General features: G+C 40.8%; 1 protein-coding gene across 7 annotated transcripts in view; it reads right to left on the reverse strand.

Annotated features, from left to right (window-relative positions):
• CTNNA2 (catenin alpha 2) overlaps nucleotides 1-20272 on the reverse strand; it is an 810025-nt gene that overhangs the window by 339847 nt on the left and 449906 nt on the right. The window contains exon 1 of one of the 7 annotated variants that reach the window (XM_061583446.1): nucleotides 2785-2831. The exons of the other annotated variants lie outside the window; for them this stretch is intronic. The gene's annotated coding sequence lies outside the window, so the exon portion shown is untranslated. Of the gene's footprint in view, nucleotides 1-2784; nucleotides 2832-20272 lie in introns of those variants that run through there. 7 annotated transcript variants of the gene reach the window in all.

Below are 20272 nucleotides of genomic sequence, written 5' to 3' on the forward strand. Positions count from 1 at the left end.
TTGTTCCAAATGTGATCAGCTACATTTAAGATCCTTAATGGCTCTCTACTCCTTTATACATGACTAGAAACAACTAATTACCTCTTAGAATTCACAGCTTTGATCTCTTGTGAAGCGTGGACATGTAAAAACGAGCTGTCCTTTAACCTGGCAGATAGGAAAGAATTCAAAGATAAAGGAGGCCGGCTTTTCACACCTTCACGTAATTATCATCTTCTCAAGAGCCAGAGCTGCATTCTTCAGAGGGGTTTGGAGGAAACAATAGCAGATAAAACTGCCAAGAAATAAATGCTTTCCAGATTTCTTGGATTAGCTGCATAATCAAGCCATTGTTCCTCTGGGTGACCTTTCTTGCCACAATTATGAGTTTCCTCCCATGCTGCTCTCACTCAAAACATTAGAGTCTCTACTGAATCCACTCCCCTGGCTCCAGAGGATTTCTTTTCTCTCCTTTTCCACCCAAGTGAAACTTTTCAGCATTTCCCAAACTACTCATTCTTATCTGGCTCCTTGAACTCTTTGATCAAGGTTACTGAATATGTAATTCCTGTTCACATGAATCACATAGGCAGGATCTCTCTCTCTCTCTCTCTGTAATTCTAGAGGCCTGATCCTGAATTCTGCATCCCTTTCTGCCATCAACAGATGGATTCCCTCCTTCAAAGGCCAACTTGTGAAATAGTATGCCACCTCCTACTTACATGAGGATGCTGGAACCCCCCATACTTCTAGTTAGAAATAAAAATGCTAACTAGAAGCATGTTTATGTTTAAATACAAATGTGTTGTTGTAAGGATGCGTTTGAGTAAACTAAACAATATCTTTTTTCAACTGCAGTTAGATAGAATTCTGTTATAAAGGGGGCGACTGTTTTAATTGTTTTGCTTTTTATTATATTGTGATTAAGAAATAAGCTGATTTGTTTAATCTATGATTTTTTTAAAAAGATTGTTTTAACCTGGGTTTTTTCCTTGAAGCTTAGGGAATATTCTGCTTAGTCTGTTATGTATGTTATGATTTTTTCTTGTATTTCTTATACTTAATTTTATATGCAATGTTTATATTATGTTGATACTAAAAAGGATGTTTTGTTCAGTTAATTGTATTTTATTGATTGCTTTTTGTTTCTGCTGTTTTAAGATGTTTTGACTTATACACTACTTAGAGTTTTATTTAAATATAAGCGGTATATAAATGATCTAAACAACAACAATAATAACAATAATAATAGAAGCTGCCCCTACACAGACAGAATGTCATCATATTTCCATCTGCACAATATGAATCACAGTATCTTTCCTTACTTAGGCCCCATCTGCACTATACATTTAAAGCACTATCATACCACTTTAAAGAGTCATGGCTTTCCCCAAGGAATTCTGGGAGATGTAGTTGTTAAGGGTACTGAGAGTGGTTAGGAGGCCCTTATTCCCCTCACAAAGCTACATTTCTCAGAGTGGTTTAACAATCAATCCCCAGGAAACTCTGGGAGTTGTAGCTCTGTAAGGGGAGTAGGGGATCTCCTAACAACTCTCACCATCCTTAACAAGTTCCTAGGATTCTTTGGGGAAAGCCATGGCTGTCTAAAGCGGCATGATACTGTTTTAAATGCCTATAGTGCAGATGGAACCTAAGTTATTAGAAAATGAAGGGCCCAAATATTGCATATCCTAAAACAGGAACAGGGATCCTGTGGCCCTCCAGATGTTGCTGCACAATGATTCCTATAAGAACATAAGAAGAGCTTGCTGGATCAGGCCACTGGCCCACCTTGTCCAGCATCCTGTTTTCACAGTGGCCAACCAGATGCCCGAATGGGAAGCCTGCAATCAGGACCTGAGTGCTAGAGCGGTCTCCCCTCCTGTGGTTTCCAGCATCTGGTATTCAGAGGTATACTGCCTCCAACAGTGGAGGTATAGCATAGCCATCATGGCTAGTAACCGCTGACAACCTTATCCACCATGAATTTGTCTCTTTTAAAGCCATCCAAGTTGGTGGCCATCACTACTTCTTACGGAAGAAGCTCTAAATAAGAATAGCCTGCTGAATCAGGCCAAGGGCCCATCTAGTCCAGCATCCTGTTCTCACAGTGGACAGCCAGATGCCCATGGGAAACCCACAAGCAGGACCTGAGTGCAAGAGGACTCTCCCCTCCTGGGGTTTCCAGCAACTGGTTTTCAGAAGCATACTGCATCTGACTATGGTAGCAGAGCACAGCCATTGTGGCTAGTAGCCATCGATAGTACCCAAAATGCCACACAAGATGGGAAGGTAAAAATATATTCTTCAAAATGGTTTTTATTGTGTAAATCTGTAGTAGAACTTGCCCAACGCGTTTCAGCCCAACCTGGGCTTTCATCAGGGGCTACAAATACAATAGAAAAATTTTTATAAAAAGGACAGACCTATATCATTTATATATTTAAATATTAAAAATAAGAAATATTATAAATGTAACAACATATATTTTGTAACTACCAGTTTAAATGATTTTTTCTTAAAATTAAACTTTTTACATTTCTTTTACACAACTGCAAATACAGAAACTTTACTTTATGTTGCAGAAAATTAACCTAAATAAAAAAGTCTAAATAAAAAACACATTGTTGTTCTTAATAATTAAAATTTCCATAAAGTAACAAGACATAATAATTGTATCATGTATAAAAAATATCTAGGATTGAATTGTTTTATAATAGTTTCCAAGATTAGAAAACAAAACTATATAAAGTTATTTCAAATTATGAGAAACAATACAACTAAACAGACATTACTTGTACTCACATGTTTGTAAATCTTAAGAGATTTCTTTGTTTAAAAACAAAGTAACTGCAACTTTTCTCAAAAGCAACAAAGGCTAAATAATTTTATAATGGTTTGCAGAAGGAAAATATAAAATTTATATAGGTTTTAAACACATAGTAATTGATTTGACCTTTAGGTGTAGGATTGGTTGCACCTGGAGTACTCCTTATGTAAAAGTAAAAAAAACTGGTTACATAAATCAATAAATTTAATTTTTTAATTACTGTTATAAAAGAGGAACCAATGAAAAATCTTCGTTTAATCCATTTGGTATTATAGTTTTAAGTCTTAAAATCCATTCTATTCCTTTTTTGTTAAGAGGAAACAAGGGACAAGCTCCTTGTATCTTTTGTAAAACCCAAAATTTTAATCCTGTACTGATGTATTCAGTGCATTGTAGGCAATGTGAAACCAATGGTGCCCCTATTCTTTTGTTCCTGATGTTACTCAAATGTTCTCCAATTCGTATTTTTACTTTCCTTGATGTTTGTCCCACATATAACTTCAAACATCCACATTGAATTACATAAATTACTTGATCAGTATTACAATTTGAAAAATGATATAATGTGTATTTTCTTTGATCTCTGTGATTAATAAAATGAAAAGTTTTAGAGGTATATTTACACATTGTGCAATGGCCACATGGATGATGACCCACTGGTGGATTGATATTTGGAAAGATATAAGAGGAAGAGGACACATGTTCTTTAAAATCACTCTTAATCAAAATATCTTTCAAGTTCCTAGTTCTTTTATGTGAGAAAAGAGGTAAGTTATGACAGCCTGGAATATGTTGCACTATATGCCAATTCTTCTTTATACTATTTTGTATCTTATTTGTGATGTGGTTATACGTTAGATTACAATGCATTCTGGAATTTGGTACTTTTGTAGTCTTTTGCAACAAATCTGACCTATTTCTTTGTATTGCTTTTTGTAATTTTTTTTCAACTACTACGGAAGGATACCCTCTTTTGATAAATTGTTGTTTTAAAATATCTGATTGTGAAAGAAAATCTTTTTCCAAAGAGCAGTTTCTCTTAATTCTCAGGAATTGTCCATGAGGCAAATTGTGCCTGAGAGCTGAAGGATGAAAGCTATCAAAACTGAGGTAAGTGTTTTTATCTGTAGACTTCTTATAGATAGTGGTGTGAAGATGATTATCTTTTTTGCTGACCAATAGATCTAAAAAATTAATCTCTATTTTATCCCATTGGTAATCTAGTTGAATATTAGTGTCCTTGTTATTTATCCATTCTATAAATTCCTTAAATGTTTCTATTGAGCCTTTCCAGATGCAGAAAATATCATCTATAAATCTCCACCAGCAAGATAAATGTTGTGCAAATCTATTAGAAGGTTCAAAAACATCTTTTTCAAAAGATTCCATAAACAGATTGGCAATCTCTAGGGCCATTGGACAGCCCATAGCCACCCCCTTTATTTGCCAATAATATGTCTGACCAAACCTAAAATAGTTTTTGTGAGTTGGCAGATATAGCCATGTGCAAAAACTATTTTAGGTTTGGTTTTTCTATTGTATTTGTAGCCCCTGATGAAAGCCCAGGTTGGGCTGAAACGCGTTGGGCAAGTTCTACTACAGATTTACACAATAAAAACCATTTTGAAGAATATATTTTTACCTTCCCATCTTGTGTGGCATTTTGGGTTCTTTCCCCCCTTTTTTTTGACGAGCTTTTGAATGCCCTTCACTTTGTTTTGCCTAGTAGCCATCGATAGCCTTATCCTCCATGATTTTTTCTTATCTTCTTTTAAAGCCATCCAAGTTGGCGGCCATCACTGCCTCTTGCGGGAGTGAATTCCATAGTTTATGAGCTGTGTGAAGAAGGACTTTCTTTTGTCTGTCCTGAATCTTTCAATATTCAGCTTCACTGAATGTTCATGAGTTCTAGTGCTATAAGAGAGGGAGAAAACCTTTTCTCAATCCACTTTTTCTGTGCCATACATAATTTTGTCACCTCTGACTTGCCTTTTCACTAAACTAAAAAGCGCCAAATGCTGAAACCTTTCCTCATAGGGGAGTCGCTCCATCCCCTTGATCATTTTAGTTGCTCTTTTCTGAACCTTTTCCAACTCTACAATATCCTTTTTGAGGGCAGGCGACCAGAACTGTACACAGTGTTCCAAATATGGCCACACTATAGATTTATACAACAGCATTATGATATCAGCAGTTTGATTTTCAATACCTTTCCAAATGATCCCTAGCATGGAATTTGTCTTTTTGACCACTGCTGCACACTGAGTCAACATCTTCATCAAGCAATCCACTACGACCCCAAGGTCTCGTTCCTAGTCATTCATGGCCAGTTTAGACCCCATGAGAGTATAAGTGAAATTAAGATTTTTTTGTCCCAATATACAGAACTTTGCACTCTTTTACATTGAATTTCATTTGCCATTTTACCACCCATTCACTCAGTTTGGGGAGGTGTTTTTGGAGATCTTCACAATACTTTTTTTTAAAAAAACAGCCCCGAACAATTTAGTATCAACAGCAAATATGGCCACCTCATTGCTCATCCCTACCTCTAGATCATTTCTGAACAAGTTAAAAAGCACAGGTCCCAATACCAATCCTTGGGGGACTCCACTTTCTGCAGGCCTCCATTGGGAGAACTGTCCATATATTCCTAGTCTCTGGGTCCTGCTGCTTAACCAAATCCTGATCCACATGAGGAGCTCTCCTCTTATCTCATGACTGTTAAGCTTCCTGAGGAGTCTTGGTGAGGTACCTTGTTGAAAGCTTTTTTGAAACTCTACGTACACTGTGTCCACCTCTATATGCTCATTGACATTCTCAAAGAATTCTAATAGGCTAGCGAGATAGGACTTTTCCGTGCAGAAGCCATGCTGGCTCTGCTTCAGCAGGACTTGTTTTTCTATATGCTTGGTTAATTTGCCTTTAAGAATACTTTCTACCAATGTTCCCAGGACAGACATTAAGCTAACTGGCCTGTAATTTCCAGGATCCCCTTGACCATTGACTATGCTGGCTGGAGCTGATGGGAGATGGAGTCTAACAGCATTCTGAGGTTGCCCATCCATGGCCTATTAGGTAGAATCAGATCTATATAATCTCATGTTTTATAGGTTTCCCAGAAACATCTGGCTGGCAACTGAAGGAAGCAGCATACTTGACTAGAGGGTTGCTTGGTTGGATCCAGCAGGGCTCTTTATGTCCTTGTGTTCTCTTCTTGTGACTCAAGGGATGTGCACTAGCATGACAGCCTGAAAGGCATGAATTTTAAAAGTGTAAATGGGTTTTGCTCATCAGATTTACTGAGACAGTTTTAGAAAACACCAAGTAATAGCAAAGGGAACTATTTTTTTTTACCACTGTATATTGTTTAACAACCCTTGATGGTCATCAAATTTAGGACATCTATAAAATGCAAGGCAGCTCCTGAGGATGAAAATGCAATTTCAAAGCCCTAAAGAGTAGAATCTATTGACTGTGCTGCAACTGAATTAAAACCAAACAGGTATAAACGAAGCCAGGCATGGAAGGTCAGAACCTTGGAGAACAGCAGTCAATGAAGCTCTGCTAAATTCTGTGCCAGTGTGTTCTTCTCTAAAAACAGCCATTTAAAACTTTTTCAATGCTAATCTCATGCAAAGGAAAGGTCTCTGAGCACTATTGAGCAAGTCTACAGGAATCTGAAACACGCTAGCCCAGTTAAGGGGAAATTTAAACCAAGGGTAGGAATGCTGAATAATCAACAGGGAAACACACTGACTGACCAAGATGAAATAAAAGGAAGATGGAAGCAATACACTGAAGAATTCTATAAAAGAGATGCCAGGATGACAGATTCATTCATGGAGGAACCATATGATGAAGAACCAGAAATGTTAGAATATGAGGTGAAAGCTGCTCTTAAAATATTTGGAAGAAACAAATCACCAGGAACAGATGGCATACCAGTACAGTTGGTAAATAAATAAATAAATAAATTTAATTTATGTGTCGCCTATCTGGCCAATGGCCACTCTAGGCGACGTACATGTAAACAGTTGAACACAATACAATAAAAGATAATGATACAATAATACAACAGCAAAAGCAAAACTAGACAGGGTAAGAGGCATTTTAATCATAGCAATTAACCCTCCCCGGAAATCCCAAAGGCCTGTTGAAAGAGCCAGGTCTTTAAGGCTTTACGGAATACATTAAGGGAAGAGGCGTGCCGTAGGTCTAGTGGGAGGGAGTTCCAGAAGGTGGGGGCCGCCACTGAGAATGCCCTCTCTCTAGTTCCCGCCAATCTAGCTGTTTTTATCAGCGGGATTGAGAGAAGGCCCTGTGTGGCTGATCGTGTCGGGCGTTGAAGGCGTTCAAGACTGAATCAGTCCAAGTTTTGATAAAAATTTGGCAAGAAATATTGAAAACTAAACAGTGGCCCACAGACTGGAAGCGTTCAATATATATCCCAATTCCAAAGAAAGGGGATCCCAGGGAATGCAGTAATTATCCAACTATTGCCTTAATATCCCATGCAAGTAAAGTAATGCTCAAGATTCTACAACAAAGGCTCTTGCCATATATGGAGCGAGAAATGCCAGATGTCCAAGCTGGATTTAGAAAGGGAAGAGGCACCAGAGATCATATCACAAACTTACGTTGGATAATGGAACAGACCAAGGAATTTCAGAAGAAAATCACCCTATGCTTTATAGATTACAGCAAAGCCTTTGATTGTGTAGTTCATGAAAAACTATGGAATGCTTTAAAAGAAATGGGGGTGCCACAGCATCTGATTGTCCTGATGCGCAACCTATACTCTGCACAAGAAGCTCCTGTAAGGACAGAATATGGAGAAATCGATTGGTTCCCAATTGGAAAGGGGGTGAGACAGGGGTGTATTTTATCACCCTGTTTGTTTAATCTATACGCAGAACATATCATACGGAAAGTGGGATCGGACCAAGATGAAAGAGGTGTGAAAATTGGAGGGAGAAACATTAATAATTTAAGATATGCAGATAATACCATACCCTTAGCAGAAACCAGTAATGATTTAAAACAAATGCTGATGAAAGTTATGTATGGATGTGAAAGTTGTTTTGTTTTAATATATTTTAAGGTCTGTTTTTATGATGTTTTAAAGTGTTTTAGTGTTTTTCTTTGCCGCCCTGGGCTCTTGCTGGGAGGAAGGGTGGGATATAAATCAAATAATAAATAAATAAATAAAGTTCAACAATTAAAAGAACGGATAAAAGGAAAATCAACTCATTTGAAATGTGGTGTTGGAGGAGAGCTTTGCAGATACCATGGACTGCGAAAAAGACAAATAATTGGGTGTTAGAACAAATTAAACCAGAACTATCACTAGAAGCTAAAATGATGAAACTGAGGTTGCCATACTTTGGACACATAATGAGAAGACATGATTCATTAGAAAAGATAATAATGCTGGGGAAAACAGAAGGGAGTAGAAAAAGAGGAAGGCCAAACAAGAGAATGATTCCATAAAGAAAGCCACAGACCTGAACTTACAAGATCTGAACAGGGTGGTTCACAACAGATGCTATTGGAGGTCGCTGATTCATAGGGTCACCATAAGTCGTAATCGACTTGAAGGCACGTAACAACAACAACAAGCCCAGTTATGTCCTTTTTTATATTCTTCCTTCTAATATTCTGTTACCCAGTGCATTTTGTGTTTTTGGGGGGTAATAAATTAAGTGCCAGTACTCATTCCTGGATAAAACTGTTGTGAGGGCCTGCACAAAACGGTTACCATGCGTAGAAAAAAAAAGTACTGTGTCCATACTCCGAAACAGTGAGTTACCCCCACACACAAAGAGAGAAAGAGAGAACACTGCTGTCACCTATTTGCTGATATCAACATTACATCTGTCACCTGCACCTCTCAGATCATCCAGCATCAGCAGAAGTACCTTCCCCCTCTGAGATATGAAAATATTTGCTGCCCTGGGCTCCTGCTGGGAGGAAGGGCAGGATACAAATTGAATAAATAAATAAATAGTAAATAAATAAATATTTCCCTTGACTTTAAGAAAATATAGCAATTTCTCTTGATCACATCACACCCAGTAGACCACTTTTAATTATGCAGACCCTGAAAGATGTTTCCCGACATGTTGACTGTTGCAAGCTGCTTAAGAGGGAGTTGATTCACAGTGTATATTTCGTGGGCTTCTGAGATTTGCATTATCTGTGCATGTTGACCTTTTTAACTACTAACGAAATAATTGCAGGCCCACAATTATAAAACATCATAATTCTATACACTCAGAAAACATGGCTTGTATTGTAGTTTGTGTTCCCATTCTTCTCAAAGTCCCTTCTATTCATAAAAACAAAATGTTGCCGCCCCTTTGACCCCCAGGGTCAGTAATTCATTTGTTGTCCTTGGTTTAAAATGAATGTAGTTGTCCTGACTGGGTGGATTTAGCACCATGGGTCACGGGATTTGCAGTTCAACTCCACCTTGAGGAAGCCACATCAGCCACCTGCTACCCCATTGTGGCCCCCAATGTGAGATTCTCCCTTCCTTTGAGGATCAAGACAAGGTAGCAGGCACAGAAGGGAACAGGGACCTTCCAGCGTTCTTTTGGACAGTCAAAACCCCTCTCAAGAGTTTCTGAGCATTTCAGTGAAATGCTCAAAGGATGCATGATTCATTGGGGGTGGGGGGAGATCACAAAGTAGCTGGTTCAACTCTAGAAATAAACACTTCCAGTTAAATGCATTCCTTGCACATGAGCCAAAATGGTAATTGATTTAATCAATCTAAAATATTGCAACCAGGCTTCAACCCGTGATGACTCCCAGTGAAATCTATGCAATCTCAGGGCCTACCAATATGAAGAACTGGTGGTTTGTCTGTTTCTTACATATTTTAGAGATAAGATAAAGTTAACACAAAAGAGAGGTAGCTAGGTTTAGGCAGCCCAGAGCTCCTTTGCTCAAAAGGCATTAAACAATTATTTAGGGAATAATTAAACTGGTAACACTATTGCTTTTGCAAAGCTGTTGTAAAAGAGCCAGAGATTAAGCAGAAAACCAGTTAAGAGTTATTTCTAATGGGGAGCAACAATGAGTGGCTCAGATATTATATGTCCATCAAATCCCGAGTGAGAATTGATCCACAACCATGTCCCATTGATTTTAAGGCAGCCTGGGCCTTTTGGGAAGAAGAGAAAGGGACAGATGACCCATGCCATCAATCTTCTTCTTCTTCTTCCTCCTCCTGGTAGCAAATGGGAAGGGGACTTCTTGTGAAAATTTAAAAGGAAAAAAGGAGAGAGCACTAGAAAAAAGACAGAGAGAGAAGAAGTGGAGCCTCAAGCTGGTGCTTCAAAGCAGTCATTTATTTATTTCAGCAGTAGCAGTAAACTGCCCACTGCATTTTGGGGTGCAGAGGTCAGCAGAAGAAAACATACTTTAAATGCAGTAGAGTCCCTGGTTCAACCTGACATCTCCAGTCAAAAAAAGGATTTCAGGTAACAAAAAAAATGTAATTTGATGTGGAAATGTGGACAAGTGAATTTAAGATTGGAAAAGTGAGAAACAGAGAAATTGAAATTGACAGATTTGACAATAAGCCTGGTTTAATTCAGTGGGACTTACTTTTGAGTAAGCAAATAGAGCACTGTGCTTTTAGCAAGGCACAGCAACTAAAGCAGCTCACTTAAACAATATTCTTTGATGCTGAAAGTGAATATTTTAGCTGCTGTCCCACTCTCAGATGCATCAGAACCCTTTGTCCCTGAGGAAAGCTGGCCATTGAAACATGGTAGGTAATTCATTTTTTAAAAAAGTATATGCCATTTTTCTCACCATATTATTAAATGTTATAATAAATTACTTCATCAGAGTAGCGCTTTGAGGCTCCGCTTCTCCATTTTTTTTTCACCCTTTCCTTCTATGGAAGTTTAGACCACGGGAAACCAGAACTGTCTGAGTCATCCATCATTTTATTTTAATAGGAGTGAAAATCTTCTCTCGGGCAGCCTAAACAAACACAATAGGGGGGGATCCATTGGAATAGAAGCACGCACATGCCGCATGAGCATCTTAGATATTTGCACATCTTCGCTGTCTTGTTTTTCATTCTTTTGAAGAATTTGACATTTTGGTATATATATATATATATATATATATATATATATATATATATATATATATATATATATATATATATATATATATATATATAACAGAAAAGTGTCAGGAGAGGACTAGGAAAACAGGAGGGTGACTGACAGTAGTCTGGGGATGCTGATTCAATCACAGTTTGCATTTTCCTCATGGGAGGGGAAATAGTTCTGGAGATGATAATGATGACGCCGAATACTAATCTGTATTATTAATTCATTTAATATATTTAAGAATATAAACAAAAGAACGTAAGAGCCTACTGGGTGAGGCCAGTGGCCCATCTAGTCCAGCATTCTGTTCTCACAGTGGCCAACCAGGTGCCCCGATGGGAAGCCCACAAGCAGGACCTCAGTGCCACAGGAATTCTCAGCCTCCCGTGGTTTCCAGCAACTGGTATTTCAAAGCATACCACCTCTGACCATACTGCCTATGGCGGCAGAGCACAGTCATCACGGCTAGGAGCCACTGATAACTTCTGATCTGCCATGAATTTGTCTAGTCCTTTTTCAAAGCCACCCTGGTTAGTGGCCATCACTGCCTCTTGTGGGAGCGAATTCCACAGTTTTTGTATCCCACTTTTCCTCCAAGGAGCTCAAGGGGGTGTACAAACATGCTTCCCCCTCCCAATTTTATCCTCGCAACAACCCCATGAGGTAGGTTAGGCTGAGAGATGGTGGTTGGCCCAAGGTCACCCAGTGAGCTTCGGATTTGGACCCTGGCCTCCCAGCTCCAAGTCTGACAGCCTTATCACTAGACCACACTGATTCTGCTAGGCACAGAACTACATCTGTGAGTGTATGGCAGTGTATTGCAACACGGGCCAGCCCATCAGCAGCACATCTGGTGTCATAGCGAGATGATAAGAACTTCAGGGAAAGGCCATAGCCCAGTGGTACATCTGCTTTGCATGTAGAAGGTCCCAGGTTCAATCCCTGACATCTCCTGACATTGGGATGGGGAAGACTCCCTTGCCTGAAAGCCTGGGGAGCCACTGCCAATCATTATAGACAATGCTGAGCTAGTTGGACCAGTGATCTGACTCTGAGTAAGGCAGCTTGCTGTGTTGCTATGAGTGGTAAAAGAGCAGCACTATCAGCAGAGAGCTAGTTTAACAAGTATGGAAAATGGGCTGCGTTCAAGTCGATCCCGACTAATGGCGACCCTAGGAATAGGTGTTCATGGCAAGTGGTATCCAGAGGGGGTTTCCCATGGCCTCCCTCTGAGGCTAGTCCTCTCCAGCTGGCTGGGGCCTGCTCAGCTTGCCACGGCTGCACAAGCCAGCCCCTTCCTGGTCCGCAACTGCCAGCTGGGGGGCAACTGGGCTCCTTGGGACTAGGCAGCTTGCCCACGGCGGCACATGTGGCAGGGCATGTGACCCCTGAGCCACTCCCTGTGGGGGTGCCCTTGACATCCAGGAGGCATGAGCGGGGATTTGAACTCACAGACTCTGGACTCCCAGCCAGGTTCCCCCCCCCCGGGCTATACCAGCTAGAATTTATATTTTAAGATTTGGGGTATATCCATTCATGTTTGCACCCCTCCAGACTGAGATTCTTCACCTTTGCACGAGGCCACTCACAGTGAGCCATGGCTCACCAACGTCTCACCTTGACATATTTGCTAGCCTTTTCCTTCCCAGTCTCCTATAACACAGGCTACCAAAAACAGGAGTGGGGACAGCAACACGTGGGGTCCATGATATTCCCATGTTATATATGGGAAACTAAGGCTGAGAGAGTCCCCCATGACTATACAGAAACAAAACTCGATGTCAGGTCTCTTAAATCCAAGCACCTGTCTATTGACTAATTAATAGCCTTCTCTGCTATCTTTTTGGCGCCTTTTGAAGACTTTCCTCTTTCAACAAGCTTTTTACATTGAGACCTATCCCAGTCTGCGTCTGTGTTAGAATTGCTTAATATGTTTTTTAATAATGTTTTTATCCCTTTTTTTAAAGTTGTTTTTTAAAAAATGTTTTTAACACTGTTTTGTTTTAATGTATTTTAAGATCTCTTTTTATGATGTTTTAAAGTGTTTTTAGCGCTTTGTTTGCCGCCCTGGGCTCCTGCTGGGAGGAAGGGCGGGATACAAATTAAATAATAATAGTAATAATAATAACTTAACTACCCTTGCTCTCACAGTGGTATAACACATCAGGTTTATGTTGTTATTTGACAAGCATCAACACTGGTCCAGAATTTTCTTCCTTAGATTAGCTTCAGCAGACTCTGCCTCTGCCTTAGCATCTTCAAACACAGCCTTAGACAGAAAGCTAAGACAGATCAACTCGTCTCAGCTCATGGATTTCTCGCACGGTGGCACCTGAAGTCTGATTGTGTACACTAATCTCATATCACATCTGAAATCTCACTACAAAGAGAAAATGCATCTGAAAGATTGATGGTGTGACCTCAACTTCTCATAAACTGTTAGCAGTTTACAGTCCAACAAGGCATTAAGTGGAGAAATGTCCACAAGCTACGTACCATTAACTTCAGCCAATATATAATTTTGTTATTGGGGGGAGCAGGGAGCCTTTAAAAAAATGGGGAGGGAAAAACACTGCTCTAAATTATTGTTTTGTATAAGACCAATTTTAAGAGACTGGACAGAAAGCTTTCACTTTTCACAATGACTAATCATATTGTAGTTAAACAGGCTACTGCAACCCTATTGTGAACCCAATCTCTATCTCTCCTGTGACCTTTAAACAGAATCCCAATCAATAAAATACAAATGCACACTTAAAACATGCCTTAAAAATCCAGTCACAACTGGCCATAAACATCACCTAAGTGTATTTACAACCCTTGCGCCATGGCAGGATAGACTGCAAAACACACACCACCATCAGGATCATTTCCCACTGGGGAACTGGTGCATCAGGGCTTGAAATCAAAGATTGGCTCTGTGGTTAAATGCACCATTTTTCTTTCTAGTAAATCATTTGGCCAGAATAGTGTGTGAATTATCCCAATTCTGCATCCATCTCTTCTTCCTCAGCCATGCCTGCCTCATTTCTTTTTCTTACAGGAGCCTTTCTCTTGGCTGCCGTCATATACCCAATGCATCCTTTTACTTTTCTTTCTTTTTTGGTCTTACACATATTCTAGAGATCCAGAGTTCTCAAGAATAGTCCCCCCCCCCACCCAGGAATGATGACTAGGAGTCAGATGAAGCACAAGCAACTCTTTGGCCTGTGCTCTGAGTGTTCACCTCAATACTGTTAAGAAGAAGGGCACCAACATTTCTTTGGAAGATTTCGCATAATCCTCTTGCATAATCCCTTGGCCTTCTATAGCAGGCAGCTACACACCTGTTGTTATCTAAGGGTCCTGAAAACCAGTCTTTGGAAAACTGGTGGCAGGTAGACAACAGAAGCCTGCTTGCCCTGCCCAAGTGTCTACAGGTGGTGGTTGATCTTTTGATTTCTTTCAGTGCATGTTGAGGCACCGTCTCCCTTCAACTGGACAATCTAGGTTTTATGTGTTGTAGTTTCAGATTTTCTAGCTATAATTGTAGGCTAAGTAGGTCTCTACTTGCTTTCTGGATAGCCTGCCACTTTCTGAGATTTGAGGGTCCATCCCATTCTATGGAAAAGTTTCCAGAAGTCTCCCTTTCATAATCCTTTATTCCATGTTCAGACTGTTCAGGTCCTAGCTTCTAGGAAAGCTCCCACAGCAATTCAGTACTTCCATCAGTAAGTGACACAAAAGAAAACAGAGTCAGAAGTCAGTGATTATGCACCACCATTGCCAATTCAATCCTTAGAATATCAGAAAAAAGGTGTCATAAGCAAAGCATGCGGGGCAACACAAATGCAGTGCCAACAGCAAAAGAAATCTGCTAGTGTGTCATGTGAGCTCTCGCTCTCTCCGTATTTCACACAGTGGTGGCTGGTGCTCAATGGGACTGGCTGGGTGGAAGGCGTGGTAGAGCCAATGACAGGCAGAGCCAGACCCTAGCTGCTTCTAAATAAGAAGGCAGGCAAGTAGGGGCTGGCTGAGATTGGTGGGGCAGTGCCCCATTTGCCTTAACAGACCAGCCTTCACTAGGCACTGCACAGTTGCATTTAATGTTAGTCCTATTCAGAATAGATCCATTTGAAATGACTGAGATGATGAACTTAGGTTCATTAATTTCAGTGAGTCTACTCTGAGTAGACTTTAAGTGGATACAGCCCATGGTCTGCTGTGATACCTAATAAAGGTGGATTAAGTGAACAAAGTTAAATAGTGCGTGCAGTTAACTCAGAGCAAAGCATCTTTTTGCAAAGCTTGCCCAGTAGTGTCTAACAAAAGCATGTGCACATGTGTGCTCGCTCACGCAAAACAGGCACTCAAGCTTTCCCCCCAAACCAAAACTTATTTACCCAAGTAATGAATTCACAGCAGGAAGTAAAGTATTCAAGTTATTCTTCAAGACTCAGCAGAGTGGAAAAATCTTTTTTGTTCACTTTTTAATTTTCTGTTTGTTTTAGGTCACTGCAGAGTCAGGAGAAGGGTGTAATGTGTCTGGGATTCCCAGATGGAAAGTGGATAGTTGCAATACCTCTGCTGTATATTTTATTTGTCAGGAAGTTCCAGGCGACTTCCTCTGTTGCTATCCGCCATTCATGTGCTCTTGTAATGGAAGCAGGAGGGGGAGTTGCTGAGAGTTGTTTTTGTTTTTATGTATTTTAGGTACAAAATGAGAAGGAGGGCTCCAGATGGACCAGTTGTGTTGAACAAGAAGCCTGCAATGCTGCAGACAGGCTTCTTAAATCTTTCTGATGAAGCCAATTGGATTTAACCAACCTAATTGGCAGGATAGAATACCCTTACTAGGAGGTAGATTGTTTATGATCAGGCGGTAAAGCAGTTACTCTACATTAACAGAGACAGCAGCATAATCAGGTCCTGGTGGTCACTTGTGATCTTCACGTTTAGGCTGCATGTAGATGACAGCATCCTGAAATTCTGTTTGATTTGATATGTAAGAAGTACAGTATGGAAGGTGGTAGCAAGAGGGAAGAGAAAAAGAGAGAGTTGCAAAGCTACACAAGGCTTCGCCCAACAACTACTTGGATGGTGTCATATGTGCTTGTTGTTATTATGCGCCTTCAAGTCGATTATGACTTATGGTGACCCTATGAATCAGAGACCTCCAACAGCATCTGTTATAAACCACCCTGTTCAGATCTTGTGAGTTCAGGTCTGTGGCTTCCTTTATGGAATCAATCCATCTCTTGTTTGGCCTCCCTCTTTTTCCACTCCTTTCTTCCCCCCCCCCCAGCACTATTGTCTTTTCTAGTGAATCATGTCTTCTCAGTATGTGTCTAAAGTATGATAACTTCAGTTTCATCATTTTAGCTTCTAGTGATAGCTCTGGTTTAATTTGTTCTAACACCTAATTATTTGTCTTTTTTGCAGTCCATGGTATGCGCAAAGTTCTCATCCAATACCACATTTCAAATGAGAATTTTTCTCTTATCCATTCACAGAGATCGGGAATACCATGGTCTGAATGATCCTGACTTTAGTGTTCAGTGATACATCTTTTCATTCTAGTTCTCTCAAAACTACCCTTCCCTTCCCAGTCCTAGCCTTCTGATTTCTTGACTATTGTCTCCATTTTGGTTAATGACTGTGCCAAGGTATTGATAATCCTTGACAAGTTCAATGTCCTCATTGTCAGAGCTTGGAAAAGTTACTTTTTTAAACTACAACTCCCATCAGCCCTAGCCAGCATGGCCACTGGATTGGGTTGATGGGAGTTGTAATTCAAAAAAAGTAACTTTTCCAAGCTCTGCTCATTGTCACGTTTAAAGTTACATTACTTTAATCTTCTTTAGTCTTCTTGATTAGTCTTCTAGTCTATTTTAGTCTTCATATGTGATTAACCTTTTAATTATCCCAAATGCTGCTTGGACCAGAGAGGATCAATATGGGGATAGACCTTGTCTATCTTTTGGTGCCAGCTAAAAACCATCCTCTTCTGCCAAACATTTTCAGGTGTGCTGAGATCTCTTGGAGATGCTGGTCAGTACTGTAGGAAAGACAAATGGAGTGTAGCTTTTACTGAAGTACATATTTTGTTTTTACTCTGATTGCTTTTAATTGTGTATTGTATGCATGACAATGTTTTAACACAACTTGGGGGGCTTAGACAAAGAGTGGAATATAAATAAAAACATATTTGCTCTTCTCCTTGTTCCTGAAAGATTGTCTCACCCCTTATATAGCCAACTGATCACTGAAGGAGAGGGTCTCCTGCAGAGGTACCCCACTAGGAGCTCTATTCCATACAATGTATGAATTAGGCCTTTAGCGTAGCAGTACCTCCTCTTTGGAATTCCTTCCTCTCACATACCAGACAGGTGCCATCTCTATTTTTGTGTATGTGTGCCTAACCAAACTTTCAATAGCATGTACCTGTATTGGACTTAAAATAGTTTTGAATATATATATTTTAGTGTCCCCATACCTGCTTTATGGGAAGTGCTTCATATTATTCATAATACGTCTCCTGGGACCATCTGCCACACCTGAATCAAATCAGTATGATGTGGAGAGGTGGAAAGCATTTTGGACACCAACACTGATCCTTTCTGTGTGGAAACCGTGCTTGTCATTGCGTACCTGGCTGATAGAACAGTTGCTTTATTGGTTCCTGGATGCAACAAATGGACAAGCTTTTGTCTGGTGATAGCACGTGGTAATTTAATGTGTGCCATTTGTAGCCTGCTCTTTACCAGGCACCAGGAATGGTGTTTTCTATTTACAGCCACTTAGTGAATGGCCATTGTCACCCCATTTACTCATACTTGAGGGCTGAAAACATTCTACATTAAAATCCATCCCTTTTTTACCACATGACCACTACCACCACTCTGTTCTGCCCTTTGCTAATATGTAAGCATGGCAAAGCCAGGAGTCTGTCCCAGGCTTCCGAATCTTCAGACCACTGATGGAATAGACAACCCTCTGGACCTCTGACCATCCACCATCCACTATAGTGTGCCCCTTGCTTTTTATTCAGCCACCTGTTTTCATGACAGGGGAAATGAATGTGTTTCTACAACATTTGCTCAGAGCTTGGAAAAGTTACTTTTTTGAACTACAACTCCCATCAGCCCAATCCAGTGGCCATGCTGGCTGGGGCTGATGGGAGTTGTAGTTCAAAAAAGTAACTTTTCCAGGCTCTGCATTTGCTAATAAATTTAAACTCACATAAGTCCACTTTAGGGTTCCCATTTATGATGGGCAAACTGCACCACTCAGTGTGATTCACAATTAGTCTCAGCTGGAGAATACTTGCTGCAAGATGTTCAAAATTAATCAGACTTCAAATGGGATCAATTCTGAATTGACCTCTCCCAAAGAGTCCCCTTCCTATTATTTATTTATTTATTTATTTATTTAAAATATTTATACCCCGCCCTTTCTCAAAAGACTCAGGGCAGCTTACAATTAAAACATAATTAGACTAAAAACCAAAACAATTAAATCAAACAAGAATACAATTAAACAGTTAAAAGTACATTAAATCCTAAATAGATTAAAAAATGATAAACATTATTAATTAAAACCCCTTCTAAACAAAACAGTCTTCAACTGGGTATGAAAAGACGATAACGAGGGAGCCGTACGAACCTCATTGGGGAGAGAGTTCCATAATCTAGGGGCAGCCACTGAGAAGGCCCTACGCTGTGTCTGTGCAAGAAAAACTTGCGAAGAAGATGGAATAGAAAGAAGAGTCTCACCAGATGATCTCAAAGGCCGAGCAGGTTCATAAGGGGAGATAGGATCTAACAGATAGCCTGGACCTAAGCCGTATAGGGCTTTATAGGTCAAAACCAGCACTTTGAATTGTGCCCAGAAACAAATTGGCAGCCAGTGGAGCTGGTACAATAGAGGGGTTGTACATTCTCTAAGTCCAGCACCAGATAACATTCTGGCTGCAGCTCTTTGTACCAATTTAAGTTTCCGAGCAGTCTTCAAGGGCAGCCCCACGTACAGCGCGTTACAGTAGTCTAATCGGGATGTAACTAGTGCATGTGTCACCATAGTCAAGTCTGACAAATCAAGGAACGGGCGCAGCTGGTGTATCAATCTTAATTGAGCAAAAGCACTCCCTGCTACAGCAAAGGCCTGTGCCTCCAGGCTCAAAGCCGAGTCCAGGAGTACTCCCAAGCTGCGGACCTGTGATTTCAGGGGGAGTGTAACCCCATCCAGCACAAGTTGGATCCCTATTCCCCGATCCACCCTCCGACTGACAAGGAGCACCTCTGTCTGTTAATTTCAGCCTGTTCATCCTCATCCAGTCCACCACTGATACCAGGCATCGGTTCAGAGTCTGGACGGCTTCCTTGGTTTCATTAGGTGGAAAAGAGAAGTAGAGTTGGGTGTCATCTGCATATTGGTGGCACCGAACCCCAAAACTCCGGATAACCTCTCCCAGCGGTTTCATATAAATATTAAACAACATGGGGGACAAAACTGAACCCTGAGGGACCCCATAGGTCAATGGCCAAGGAGTCGAACAGGCATCCCCCATGACCACCTTCTGGGTTCGCCCCTCTAGAAAGGACTGGAGCCACTGGAACACCATGCCTCCAAGTCCCATCCCAGCAAGGCGGCCCAACAAGATACCATGGTTGATGGTATCGAAAGCAGCTGAGAGATCCAGTAAAACTAACAGGGACACACTCCCCCTGTCCAGTTCCCTGCGTAGGTCATCCACCAAGGCGACCAAAGCCGTCTCGGTCCCATGACCGGGCCTGAAACCAGATTGGAATGGATCTAAATAGTCCGTTTCATCCAAAAACCTCTGGAGTTGGGTAGCCACCACCCGCTGTATTATCTTGCCCCAAAAAGGGATATTGGAGACTGGGCGATAGTTAACTAACAATGCAGGGTCCAGGGAGGGTTTTTTCAGTAAAGGTCTTATTACTGCCTCCTTTAAACAGGGCGGAATTCTGCCCTGAAACAAGGAGGCATTAATCACCTCCATGGCCCAATCAACCAGCCCCCCCCCGGCATTTTTTATAAGCCAGGAAGGGCAAGGATCCAATATGCAGGTGGTAGGATGCACCCCTCCAAGGATTTTGTCCACATCCTTGGCTTGGACAGGCTGAAAGGAATCCATTCTAATCAAACAAGCAGGAGCCATAGCTACATCCCCAGAGACTGTATTAATTTTGGTGTCTAAGTCAGAACGAATCTGGGCAACATTCTCTGCGAAATGCCGCGCAAATTCATGACAACAGGCTGCTGAGTGGTCATCATCATGGTCACACGGGTCGGAGCTTAAAAGGCTCCTGACCACTCAGAA

This window comes from Rhineura floridana, chromosome 9 (assembly GCF_030035675.1).
Source record: "Rhineura floridana isolate rRhiFlo1 chromosome 9, rRhiFlo1.hap2, whole genome shotgun sequence".
Taxonomy (NCBI): domain Eukaryota; kingdom Metazoa; phylum Chordata; class Lepidosauria; order Squamata; family Rhineuridae; genus Rhineura; species Rhineura floridana.